Source organism: Thermobia domestica, chromosome 12, assembly GCF_964235325.1.
Source record: "Thermobia domestica chromosome 12, izTheDome1.hap1.1, whole genome shotgun sequence".
Classification (NCBI taxonomy): Eukaryota; Metazoa; Arthropoda; class Insecta; order Zygentoma; family Lepismatidae; genus Thermobia; species Thermobia domestica.
The window spans coordinates 83,113,535-83,128,293 of NC_137465.1; the positions used below are offsets into that span (position 1 = coordinate 83,113,535).

General features: G+C 37.7%; 1 protein-coding gene across 8 annotated transcripts in view; it reads right to left on the reverse strand.

Moving 5' to 3' along the window:
* The window catches only part of LOC145666536 (zwei Ig domain protein zig-8-like), a 1,346,876-nt gene that overhangs the window by 1,226,276 nt on the left and 105,841 nt on the right, over positions 1-14,759 (reverse strand). The window lies entirely within an intron of this gene.

Here is a 14,759-nt window from a genome sequence, read left to right on the forward strand (position 1 = left end):
AAAATTCGAAAGATAATATTAATACAAAATGCAATATTTACTACTAATTTGTAATATGTCCCGTTTTTTCCGTTTTCAAAAGATATGGTAGCCTTAAAGTATGCTAAACCATACAAAATAAATTGTATTGTAAATTGTACCTCTCTGATAGTGCTGTCAAACGGGTCGAGTTACGGTTCGGGTGGGGTCAGTCGTGTTGGGTCAATCGGGTCAGCTCGGGTCGGGTCGTCACATTCTTCACTTATTTTGAAATACTATAAGGAGCTTTGTTGTAGAATTCAATTCGAAGTTGGTGAATGAATGATAATTGTGATTAATTGTAGCTAAAATAGTAATAAAATTTTAATTTCATCCTATATTAACTAATTGGCATGGCAATTGTAATTAATATTACGACTGACTTTTTTCTTTCTGCGTTTTTATGTCAAGTTAAATGTCACATTAAGTGAAATTGAAAGGAAATATCTAGTTAACGTCCCACGTTATGCACCAACGCTAAGAGAGACAGTGATTATGAGAAATACAAGAAGTGGTTGAATGAAGAAAGTGGAAGGAAATGGGAGAACACCGAGAAAACCCATGCACACGGTGTTTGTCCACCAGAAAACTTACTTGGTACGAGCTGGAATCAATACCCATGGACCTTCGGGTCAATCATCTGCCTTTGGGCAGGAAACATTATTATTATTATTATTATTATTATTATTATTATTATTATTATTATTATTATTATTATTATTATTATTATTATTACTTTAAGAGTGACCAAGAAAGTTCCGCCGCCTTTTCACCAACACCTTCCAACATTGGTATGTAACCTAAGACGTACCTGGAATATCAAAAATAGTTTCCATCAGCATCAACGACTTTCTGCCAAAGTTCTGGAAGGCTATGGTCCATCGCAGTCGAATTTGGTGGGACGTGAAGTGAAGAAGGTATCAAGTGCATATTGAACCTCTACTAGCGATTTGAACTGGCGTTGTCTAAGGAATGGAACAGGTGATAATCGGACGGTGCAATGTCCGTGGAGTATGGCGGAACCAATAGTGTTTCCCATCCAAGGCGTAGAATGGTGTCCTGGGTCATCTTAACCACGTGGGGCTTAGCGTTGCCTTGTAACAGAAGGACCCCTTTGCGATTCAGAAGTGCTGGATTCAGAGAGTGACAGTACACAGTTGCATTGATGCTCTGGCTAGCTGGTAGCAGTCCCCGATGGACGATGCCGCAAGCAGTCCACAAAATGCACAGGACAACCTTATTCTGGTGTAGTGCTGGCTTGGGCTGTTTTTTAACCGGTTCATGGGATGCTAACCAACGATGACGGCGCCGTCGAGCTTCGTACAGGACCAACTTCCCATCACATGTCAACATTCTGTCCAGAAATTGCTCCTTCCTCACACGAGACACCAAAGAAACACAGGTGTCTGCTCGCGTTGTTTTCTGGCCCCAAGTCAAATCATATAGGACCCATCAACCCAACTTGCAGTGCTTCCCAAGTTGATGGTGGTGGTGCCGAATGGTTTCTCCACTCACACTGAATTGTAGTACCAGTTCCTCACATGTCTGTCTTCGCGTCAATTGCTGCCTGAATATCTTTATTTTGAACATCTGTTTGTCTTCCGGCACGTGGTGCGTCTTCGAGTGATTCGTCACCATCCTTAAACCGCCCTACCGGTGCATTCTCCGCGTAGTCACGACACCCTCACCAAAGGCCTGTCATATCTTCCGCCCCGTGGAGCAGCAATTTGAACTCGCACAGCAAACAAGCCCTTATGACGCTCTGTGAAGGTCCCATGTTCACTCTGTCCTTACGCACGTTCACGGTGTATCTCAACAGCCGCAACCAGGTACTATGTTGGATATACTTACTAATGTTGCTCACAAGACCAGGTTTGGGGCATTCTCGTCTTGAAAATGTGTCCGGAAGGTAGTCTCGTCTCGAAAAGTACATATGTTTCTATTGAAAGAGCTCTGTCTCATATCGTACCCCTTCATGAAAATTCTGTCTCGTCTCGTCTCATCCAACAACTAATCTTCGCCTTATCTCAATTCGCATTCAACTCACGGTGTGAGGGCCAATTGAACACAGACCTCCACAAAAACAGACAGAACTTTGTTACTCACCTTCAGATTATTATTATTATTATTGCTGCTGCTGTAGTGATTTGACTTTCTCGACGCTAAATTACTCGCTGATTTTATATAACGCTGCAAATATCTTCTAGATAAATTAATCAAGAAAAAATTAAAAGGTAATTCCCTACAGAATGATATTTCAGTGCAATTAGTTCCTTACGGGGAGAAAATAGAACAAGTGAATAGTTTTCGATACCTGGGTAGTGTTCTTAGTAATGACATGAAATGCGAACGTGAAATAAAAGCAAGGATAGGAATGGCGAAAGAAGCCTTTAAAAGAAAGAAAAGTCTGTTTTGTGGGACCTTGAACAAAGAGTTGAGAAAAAGACTCATACAATGCTTCGTGTGGAGTGTTGTGTTGTATGGGGCGGAAACATGGACATTACGTAAAGGTGACGAAAATCGACTGGATTCTTAGAAATGTGGGTGTGGAGAAGAATGGAAAGAATTAGTTGGGTCGAGCGGAAAACGAATGAGAGAGTGTTAGAAATGGTGGGTGAGAAATGAACACTTTTATATATTATTAGGAAGAGGAAGAGAAACTGGTTGGGACATTGACTAAGAAAAGATTGTATCATGAGGGACGTGCTAGAGGTGGGAAAGAGAGGGAGAGGAAGAAGGAAACTACAATTAATGGATGATATGAGAACAGAAAGATCATACGCGAAGACGAAAAGGTTAGCGGAGGACCGTGGAGAATGGAAGCTTCTCAGCTGCAGCAAGTGACCTGCCAATAAAGGCAGAATACCTATGATGATGATGAGTTCCTTATGATTCTATCAGACAGCAACGCTGTTTTTAAATGGCAAAATCCGTATGTTAACGTGATGAAATTTTTGTTTATTACACAGAAAAAAAAATAAAAGAAGTTCTATATACATTCGTTACTAGAAAATCATTTTGTCTTTAGAACTTCAAATTTTATTTTGACTTTCGAAGTTGATTGCCTAAATTTTAACCTTGGAAATTTGGATGTGGAGGAAAATAGAGAAGTTTAGCAGGGTAGAGAGGAAATATTGAAAAATGCAAGAGACGAGAGCAACATTGGACGATATAAGGAAGCGAAAAAATGGACGGATCACAAGTTTCGACCTTGCTAAGGGATTGGATTCTTAGAAATGTAGTAAAGGGGGTGATATCAGGAGAGCGAGAGTGTGTAAGAAGGTTGCAATTGATAGATTGTAATAGGAAGGGTGGTACATTATGTTGAGTTGCGACGAAGATATTAGCGAGAAATCGCAAAAATGGAAGCTTCTTCCTAATTCACGGAAACTGGCCTGTCATTAATGGCAGAACACTGAGGAGAAGGAGGATAATTATACAACAAATAAAAAAGCCGAAACAATGGTTTATGCATACGAATTGACCAGCATTTTTTTCTGATGGCAGCTTTGTAAGGTTCTAGTTCTCTCAAACTGGTTAGATTGTAAGGTCAGGTCACTCGGGTCGGTTGTCGGGTTAGGTCACCTCGGGTCGGTTGTCGGGTTAGGTCACCTCGGGTCGGGTCACTCTGGTCAACTCAGGTCAGCTCGGGTCGGGTTGTCGAGTCGGGTCAATCAATTCGGGTCACAGGTCGGGTCGGGTCGGTGTTCAACACATATAATTTCCACGAAAATTACAATATATCACGGTTTATACCTCATTGAACTTCCAATAAAACATATTTTCAATGATGTGTACACCATGTCTCCATTTTTGTATGAGGGAATTTCTAGAGGGATGTTGTGGGAATTTGATGGAGTGTAGATTCCTGTGTGTATGTGTGTGTGATACCTTGCAGGATACAAGATGCCGAGGAAGTGTGTAAATCAACCGGACAATTTCTGTTATGTATTTGGGGAGCTGACATTTAAATCGCAACGTCGATGTTTTACTCCACTTGTGAGGAAGTGTTAGCAGTTATATTTTGGTTGCTGTGTAGGAGACCAAGATAAGAATTTCGCTCCTCACTACATTTGTTGTACTTGCGTGAAACGTCTGACTGGGTGGGCAAATGGTGAACGAAATATGAACTTCGCAGTACCGATGATCTGGAGGGAAACAAAAGATCATTCTTCAGACTGCTACTTTTGTATGACACAGATAAAAGAAATAACCAGTAAATCTAACTACACAGTACAGTACCCTAATTTGCCATCAGGAATTAGGCCAGTTCCACACAGTGCAGAATTACCTGTACTAGTACCTCCTGCTCATCTTACGGTAAATGAGGATTACGTACTTGAGGCAACTACTGAAGTTCCAAATGAAGAAGATGATCCTACTTATGTAGGAAGCACATCTACATTGGATCTTCATCTGATAACTAAAAGATCTCGTACGGGATTTAAAACTGTCCAAAATACAAACAGAACTTCTTGCTTCTAGACTTAAGGGCTGGAATCTGCTCCACCGTGACACTAAAGTGTGTATTTTTCGAAACCTTCATACAGAGTTTCAAAACTATTATTCTCAAGAAAATGATTTAGTGTATTGTAATAATGTCTGTGCTGTGATGGATACACTTGGACATGCACATATAAGTACAGAGTGGAGGTTGTTTATTGACTCTTCCAAAACTAGTTTTAAGCCTGTCCTTTTGTACAATAGCAACAAATTTCTTCAGTGCCTTTGGCTTATGCAACTAATATGAAGGAAACCTATGACAACATCGAAATAGTGTTAGAAAGAATTCAGTATGAGAAATACAAGTGGACCGTATCCTGTGATTTAAAAGTCATTACATCAAGAAGGAATGGCCAACGCATGTATTAACTCCTGGACAGAAGAATGCTGTTTATTCCTCACTGGTGAGCCCTGATTAGATTATTCTACCTCCTCTTCACATAAAGTTGGGGATCTTCAAAAACTTTGTTAAGGCAATTTACAAAACTAATGCAGGATTTTGTTACCTCAAGGAAAAATTTCCTCGGGTTACTGACGCTAGGGATTTTTGTAGACCCCCAAATAAGATGTTTGATTCGTGACCAAAAATTTGAGGATCTCTTAACACTGATTCAGAAAGCAGCTTGGCGCTCATTAAAATGTTTAACAGAGAATTTTTTAGGAAAGAAGAAAGCCCCAAATTACCGTGAAATTGTGAGTGATTTCCTGCAATCATTCAAAGAAATGGACTGCAACATGTCCTTTAAAGTTCACTTTCTAGACTCCCACCGGCATTTCTTTCCTGAAAACCTTGGTGCTGTTAGTGATGAGTATGGGGAACGTTTTCATCAGGAAATTTCCTCCATGGAGAAGAGATGCCAGTGAGAGTGGAGTTCAAAAATGCTAGCTGATAATTGTTGGAGACTCAAAAGAGATGTTCCAGAAGCCAAACACAGAAGAAAGTCGACAACTGAAACATATTAGTTGAGGTAAATAAGTGTTGATTTATTAAAAAGATACCACTCACTTATTTTGTGTTATTTATTAAGTAGATATAAAATGGTGACACGGTGTATACGTCATTGAAAATATGTTTTATTTCAAATCCAATGAGATATAAACCGAAATTTTCGTGGAAGTTATATGTGATTTTATCTGCACTAATGAATATGGTAACATTTGAAACGAGAAGTCGAAATAACAACTTTCATATCTCCAATTTCGAGCAATCCCGAGATATATACATAATTACAATAATTAAAATCCCCATCCCTTTTCTTCAATTCTAGTTCAAATATTAAAAATACTCACATCCGTATATTATTTAGTACAAACGAAAATTTTGCCTGCAAATTTCTGCACAAACGATGTATAAACGGTCGCGACAATTTGTGGTTCAATCGAAAATGGTGGGGCTAGCACTTAGCTCCCCTTTCTTTTCCTTCTATCAGCGCATCTGATAGCGCAGAAACAAAACTTTCGCCTGCGCATTACTGTACAAACATTGTACAAACAATTGAGATGATTTTCTTTTGAATCGGACGTAGGGGAGGTGCTACCAATAAGGCAGCATATATTTTGTTTCGTTTCGGCGCGCCCCTAATTGTGTACAAACGAAAATTTCGCTTCACATTTCTGTACAAACGGTGTACAAACGATTACGACTATTTGTGATTGAATTGGATATGGTGAAGGGGCTACCATTCAGACAGCCCCCACATTGTGTTCGTTCTGGCGGCGCCCCTAATTGTGTACAAACGACAATTTCGCCTGCACATTTCTGTAGAAACGATGTAGAAACGATTGCGACAGTTTGTGATTGAATTGGACATGGTGGAGGGGTTACCATCCTGACAGCCCCCACTTTTTTCGTTCTGGCGGCGCCTCTAATTGTATACAAACGAAAATTTCGCCTGCACATTTCTGTTCAAACGATTTAGAAACGATTGCAACAATTTGTGATTGAATTGGACATGGTGGGTGGCTACTATTTAGACAGCCTCCACTTTGTTTTCGTTCTGGCGGCGCCCCTAATTGTGTACAAACGAAAATTACGCCCACACATTTCTGTTCAGACGATTGAGACCATTTCCGATTGAGTCTGAAAAGGTGGAGTGGGGGGCTGTCTAAAATGGACGTCTGTTTTTCACCTCTAGTGTAATGAAATTCTTCCACGAGAAAATCTTTAACCAACACTGTCAGTAGCTATTTACATTTACAAGTACAGCCTCATTTTCGCATTTTTTCAACAGTTTACCAATTTAAAACCCATTATAATTCAAAGTACCTATGATATTTCTATCGTAAACAAGAATATGTAGTCAACTTCTTAAATACTTCGCTCGGCAGGAACCTGTTCAGCGCGTGCAACAAGCAAAAACAACATGTTTGGCATCTCACAAATGACAAAGGAGAAAAAAGAAAAGCAAAACCAGTACAGAAATGTCTTATCGCAGTCAGAGCTGACAACATAGTTTCGGTCGTCAGTTACGCCAATAGATCTACTAGCGCTATACAAGAGTTATAGAGTTACAATATACGTTGTGCCGCAGTAGCGCTACAGGCGGAATGTGCACGAACTACAAATGAATATGTTTCTTACAAGTATCAGTCACTGTTGCACCCTCTTTAAATTCTACACATCCTTTTTTCTCCCACTTTTTGACCTTGACAAGCAGAAGTACCAGGTTTTCCGAGTTCACAACCATAAACTGTTTGTGTACAGAGTACGTTTTCAGTCCTTCGAATGACTCTGCGCGCGAAGAACAAGGGTGATATTCTGACAACCGTATACGGCTGCGAGAAACACGGTTGCAATTTTAAATGTAAAATACCAATACAGAGCCTTGACAATGCCGTGAGGATGTATATATATATTTAAAATGTTGAAAATTTGTACTATGTTGTGTGGAATATTAAAGGAAAATTTCTTCTAGATACTCTGCAAGCAGTGTTGCCAACGCAAAATAAAGTTGTATTTTCAAAAATCGCACTATGTAAGGTATTACCTATTTCTAATTTAGATATTAAATAAAACCACAATACCACATACATTATTCAGTCTAACAAGGGACAATATAGTATCGCCAATATCAACATTTTGGATATCTCTAATAACTCAAATGGCATAGTCGGTGCAATGCGCATCATTTGTATCTTAGCGTCAAATACTATGATCATGGTATAATGTATTTCGAATGAATGAAGGATCAAAGTTACAAGAAATGAAAAATTTAACTTTTTCTAAAGACTTCACTTCGAAAACGTGCTGACATATCACGTCTCATCATGTACATGCTTCCAAAAGACTTAAGTCTACATAAGGTCATTTACAACAATTGTTATTTCAAACCGTTTTAGAGATACCAAACACATGGATAGTGATTGTTGTACTGCTTAAAATAACCAATTTATGTTAAATTTTTATAATGATTATTGCTTTAGTTTGCTTCTATACCATTACAACAATATTTTTTAGTGGTTTTAATTACAAGTCGGAGTTTCATTTTTCTACGTAGTGTTGCCAACTTAAATAAATTCCTAAATATTATTCTAAATGTAGTGCAAATAACGTAGCTAAACTGCAAAGCATTTTAAAATTACTCGTAATTTGTTTTATGGTGCAAGAATGTTTTCAAAAGACGATGTTTTTCGTAGTCTTTATAATGTTAATGTTAATGTCAAAGTTTTCGTTCCAGCAATACATCTCGTAAATGCAAATTGTAACTGAAAATAAATGTAACTGATAACTTTTCAGTAACCCTAGTTGTTCCCCTAAGCCTTAATCGTGATGTACACAAACCATGGTTAATTAAAAGTTCTAATTACACCCCAGTTACATTTCACTTGTTTTATTTTGACCACCGACTACCTCATACCATAGCTGTATGCAGTTATTCAAGGACTTACAGTTAGTAATATACATTGTGTTGATTTTTGGTTTGTTTTGTTTTCGTTTAATGTCGCACGATTATGCTAGGGCGTCTAAAGGAGACCGAAGCTAATGATTATAATGGAATCCGTACCACTCCGGTCGTTCAACTGTACTCCCACCGGGAATCTAATTCGGGACCACACGAACCGAAGTCATGCGTGCTAGCCACTAGACCAAATGGAGTCCTCATATTGTGTTGATTTAAATCATTGAGTCAATGTTGTCACATTCGAAGATCAAAAAATATCGTGTCTGTGCTTCAAAAGTAGCGGATTTGAACTATTTGTAGGAGAAATATATACAGTTAAAATGAATTATTTGGCAACTAATGACTGGTACTAACGAAATGATTTTTAATATGGACTGGAAAATGTGCTGGACATATTGCAAGAAATTATGATCGATGAACATAAACATTCTAGACAGGATACCACGAGATAAAAACAGCCTAGAAAACGTTCTTGTGCAAGGTGGTTTGACGAAATCAAGAACAACTGGGGAGTAACCTGAGAAAGAATTGCTCAAGATAAATAGTTGTAGAGAAGACTTGGAAAGACTTTCATCTAGCAGTGGGTTAATAATGGTTGATTATGATTATGGTTATGATTTTATTATATCTGGACCTCAGAGATAAACTAAAGCAAGTTATAATTTCGTAATTTTAGAGGAGAAGCGAAAAACCGGTTCCTTAAGTAAGACGTATAGTACTGTTTTTCAAACTATACTAACAGTAAGTAGTAACAAATAGTCTGGCAGCCAGTCCATAAGATTTGCAGAGTACCTTGCATTTTGGGGTGACCAAGGTTTTTTGAGGTTTTCTTATAGATTTTGATGTGCTGAATCCAAAACTGCCGGGTGCAACGCCGGCACCCTTGAGCATTTCCCACAAAACTCACTAACGATTTCCCCTCTGCCCTTTTTATTAAAAAATCGTTGACTTCGGGAAAATTATCTGTAACTCCTACAGTAGTTAACGTAGAATAAAAATTCAAACCTTGTTCTGCTTCTAATTAAACTGTCTTTCCAACTATGTTAATCACTCGGGGCCGCGACAAACAGGAAAGGGAAATAAAATGGGAAATTCTGGAAAATTCCCTCCCAAAGCATCTTTCAGCTCTTAATATTCAAGAGCCGTACATCGAATCTCCATCCGGAAAGAAAATATTTTTATTTTTCCAGGGACTTCGACACTAGCAAACAATATTAGGAAGGATACCGCCCTGGTACCCTTGGAGATCTCCCACAAAACTCACAATTTCCCATCATTAGTATTTTACCAAAAAATTATTGACTTCTGGGAAATTATCTGTAACTCCTACAGTAATAAACGTAGAATAACGGTTGAGACCTTGTTATGCTTCTATCGGAACAGTCTTTCCAACTATGTTAATCACTTGGGCTGCGACGAATAGGAAAGGCAAATAAAATGGGAAATTCTGGAAAATTCCCTCCCAAAGCATCTTTCAGCTCTTAATATTCAAGAGCCGTACATCGAATCTCCATCCGGAAAGAAAATATTTTTATTTTTTCAGGAACTTTCGACACTAGCAAACAATATTAGGAAGGATACTGCCCTGGTACCCTTGAACATTTCCCACAAAACTCACAATTTCCCATCATTAGTATTTTACCAAAAAATTATTGACTTCTGGGAAATTATCTGTAACTTCTATAGTAATTAACGTAGAATAACGGTTCAGACCTTGTTATTCTTCTATTGGAACCGTCTTTCCAACAATGTTAATTACTTGGAGCTGCAATGAACAGGAAACTAAAATAAAATGGTAAATTTCGGAAAATTCCCTTCCAAAGCATCTTTCAGCTCTTAAAGTACAAAAGGGATGGGGTGTATCTCCTTCCGAAAGAAATATTTTTATATTTTCATGAACTTTCTACATTTGAAAATAACCGTACACACGTGAACTGGAACCGTGCGATACACATTTTAATAATTAAAATTTAAAAGGAATTTACATTTGTAGAATTGATAAGTAACACAATAAATGGTACAATTATCTTCCTCATATAATTTGGGCAGTAGGATATATTTAGCACTTGTATTCGCTTTTGTTTTTAACAATTTAAGTTTAGTTTACGATTCCTGGCTAAAAGTTCATGAATCTTAATGTTTAAATTTCCTTTTATTTTTTCATCGTTATTAATTCAACCTTTTTATATATCTACAGGTAGCAGCCATCACATAGACATAACAGTTTTTAGTTATCATGTGGATGAGTTTACAGCTGACTAGTGCCAAGTGAATAAACTATTACTGTTTTATGCGTGTTAACACGTTTCAAAGTAGTGTTTCATAGTGCTCTTTTTAAAAGCACGGCGGATGAAAAGAAGTACATTTTCACATGTCAGAAAACACAAGAGTGGCTTATAACTGGAGGACCAGCTCAAGTTCGATCAATTATGTTGGCAAGTAGTCTTAGACGTGACGGACGGTTTATTTCTCTTGAGGAAAATGTGCCAGTATACTTTCATAAGTACTGCGTATCAACATATACTTCGCAGTGGCATATCAAGAAAGCCAAAGACAGTCAACTTCAACCTCCTCTGAACCACAGGTGAAACGGATTAGAAGATCAGACGCAAAACCTTTCAATTTTCCTACTGACTGTCTATTCTGTGGAGAGATCTGTTCCGATTCTGATCCAAAAAATCCAAGTCGATGGTGCAGATATCACCTTCTTAGAACGGTCGATTGTCCAGGGCAACCTCAAGAAGCTATCCTCAAAATATGTGATGTTAGAAATGACGAATTATCCGAAGCTGTACGAGTGCTTGTAAATGGAGCTGTTGGAGATCTACATGCGGCAGACGCTCGTTACCACAAAGACTGTTACTATCAATTTTTGCACAGTAAGTCAGCTAAAATTTGTTCACTGAAACGCAGCATAAATAAAGGAAGTGACGGAAATGGAATCAACGCAGTCACGACAGCTTTAAAAGAGGACGCTTCTCGTATTTGGAACCCCATCGAAGTTTACCATCTTTATCAACAGAACGGTGGATCTAGAACTGATCGTCTTGCAATTATAAGAGATGTTCAGGAAAGAATAGGTAAAGACCTTCTAGTATTGTCCTCTCCTGGTGTATCCAGCATTCTTGCCTTTAAAAATCAAGCTGCTCTTGCCATGAATATTACCGAAGATGATGACGATGATGGAGAAACAATAAAAGAACTAAGTACAAAGATAATGAATGAAGTGAAGAAGCCTGATGATAGATTGAAAAGTTACGAAACAACCCTCTCTAAAGACAATATTAAAAATAATGTTAGTGAAACTTTACTTTCCCTATTAGAGATGTTTGGAATTACTGAGCTACCTGCAATACTCAATGGAAACTACCTGCAATATCGTAACTGCAGCATTGACAAGGCAGCCAACTACTCTCCAGATTGCTCTTGCTATGCTTCTGAACAGCAAACGTCTCACTGACGAATTCTATAAGTTTGGAGTCACTTGTAGTTACAGTGAGACCCTAAGATTTAAAGCGTCAGCTGCAGCAGAAGCCAGCAAAGCACCAACTTTGCAAGGACTTAATCCCTCAACAGACGGATTTGTGCAAGCTGTTGGTGACAACTTCAACACGTATATTTCATCTCAAAATGGCCTACGTCAAACTCACAGTATGGCACTGCTGATAACTTAAGTGGAGAAGTCATGGAGTTGCAACAGTAACAAAATTTGTCGCATTACAAAGAAAGAAATGAAGGAACGTGTGACTAGTGGAGTGCCTGTACACCGGTACACAGGGCCAAAAAAGCCACCAATGCCCCAACATTTCTCAGTAAAAGAAGTGCCAACTCTAGTATTACTTGCATCTCAAGTTTATTCAGTGTACAGAGCACAGAGAATAGATTTCGAGTTTGTAAAGTCGATCATTAGGAGTCCTGAAGTCAGTCCTGAATATGGTGTCTATAATACAAGAAAATCAACAGCCATTAAACAAGTGTTAAAAGGAGTTAGCTTGAAAAAATTGGGGTCTCAGGAAGATACAACCAGTGATATAGAACAAGAAGTAACTGACTTTGTAGCTACGTGTTGTGAAGTTTATGATAGAAGTTCGTATTAACGTTTGGAAGAAAAAAAACTGCATCTGCTCACACAAGAGCCCCACTACTTTGCTCTCTTCCACCGACGTCGGAAGCTTTTAAACTAAATGTAAAGCCCGAACATCTACAAATGCTAATTTGGCTGAGTGCAGACAGGGCAGACCCACCAAATGTTCATTCAACTTGTTATGGATGGACACGTGATGAAACTAACAAATCGTTAAGGCCAGTTATGCTTCCTCCAAATGTTGAGCCAGCTCCTGCCGATGTACTTCACCTCATCAAATGTTCCTGTTCGTCAGAAAAACCTTGTTCAACAAGAAGATGTAGTTGTGTAGGTAAACTACCTTGTTCAATACTTGGATGGTAGATGCTACACCAAACTAAACCCGTACTCACATAACGACGCTGACGAGAGTGAAGAAAGTGGTGAGGAATAATATTACAAATAAATATGACATACTTAAGTCATTATGTAAGTTTATCTTGAATAACCATTTTTTTACAGATAAGTGTGGTTTTTAGAATACCACTAGAACATTCATTTTCTAAGCGTGCGAAACCTCTCGAACTACAGATGCTACATTTTAATCAAAATCATAAAAATCGAAGAAAGTTACAAAAATATTTTTTAACGTACGATTTATTAATACACTTTACTGATAATAGAAAATTTTGGAACAGTCTAAATACATTACATTCGTACTTAATAAAAATGTCTTGAAATTGCAAATGTTGCCCTAAGGGCTGATATCGTTGGAAAGATTATTCGAACAGAAGCATAAAGGGATGAAACATTATTCTTTGTTAATTTGTATAGAAGTTCAAGGTACATTTCCCGCAATGAACCATTTTTAATATAGATGATGTGAAATCATGAGTTTAATGGGAAATGGTAAAGATAGAAAGTTCATGAAAATTGAAAATATTTCTATCGGAAGGAGATACACGCCATCCCTTTTGTACTTTAAGGGCTGAAAGATGCTTTGGGAGGGAATTTTCCAGAATTTCCCATTTTATTTCCCTTTTCTATTCGTCGCAGCCCAAGTGATTAACATAGTTGGAAAGACTGTTCCGATAGAAGCATAACAAGGTCTCAACCGTTATTCTACGTTAAATACTGTAGAAGTTACAGATAATTTCTCCGAAGTCAACGATTTTTTAATAAAAAGGGCGGAGGGGAAATCGTTAGTGAGTTTTGTGGGAAATGCTCAAGGGTGCCAGAGTTGCACCCGACAGTTTTGGATTCAGCACATCAAAATCTATAAGAAAACATCAAAAGACCTTGGTCACCCCAAAATGCAAGGTTCTCTTGCTCTGCCACCAGACTAAAAGTAATAGGATGCTTTTAGACTTATATTATTACATCACTAGAAAGAACATAGTCTATTAAAAAAGTATTATTAAATCAATTTCGAACAGAAAGTGACTTAGCATAGTCTACCTCTAAAGTTCATATATATATAAATTTTACTGGGTGAGGTAGGGGAAAAACGGATCCAAAATTTAACGAAATTCGTACAGCGAAAAAAATATTTTTGACTTCATATTGCAACAAAGCTACGAAAATTAATAGAAAAGAAAATTAGAAAGTTAAGAATTACTCGTACTACCGGGACAGAGAAAATAAACACATATAGCTCGTATTATCTATATACTAACATAACATGTATGTTCATGTTTCGCAAGTAATTTTCAATCAATATAAAATTTCAACATAATGAACGCACGATTAGTTTTCTCGAATAAAGGTCACATGCACCGCTGGGAGCTCAGGAATAAGCTTAATATGTTACGGCACTGGATATATGCTTATGTAATGCATTACGACCTTATGAAATTGTATAAGAAACAGAATGTACTTAAAGTGAGACGTGAACTATACGAAACATCGGATTTTCAATCTAACTTGTTTGGTGATCCAACCCGAGACCACAGATAACAAAGATGAATGCCGTAGCTCCCAACACAAGGTTAAGGAAGTTCCTGTTTTAAAGTGTCAATTAAACACTGAGATGTGAAACTGTAATAAAGCATTTGATCAATTTGAAACAAAATATATTGTAGTAATAATTTACTCTATTTGTTAAGATAATAAATATTATATTCTGTTTTTAAAATGACAGTCAAAGCAGAATGTTTTTGATAATAACTGAAAAATTGTAAAATTCCAATTTCGGTACGATTAAATACATTTGTGCTGCTATGTGTTGCGTTATCCGTTAGGAGGTATTGAACAATTCTGATTCAAAGGAAGGA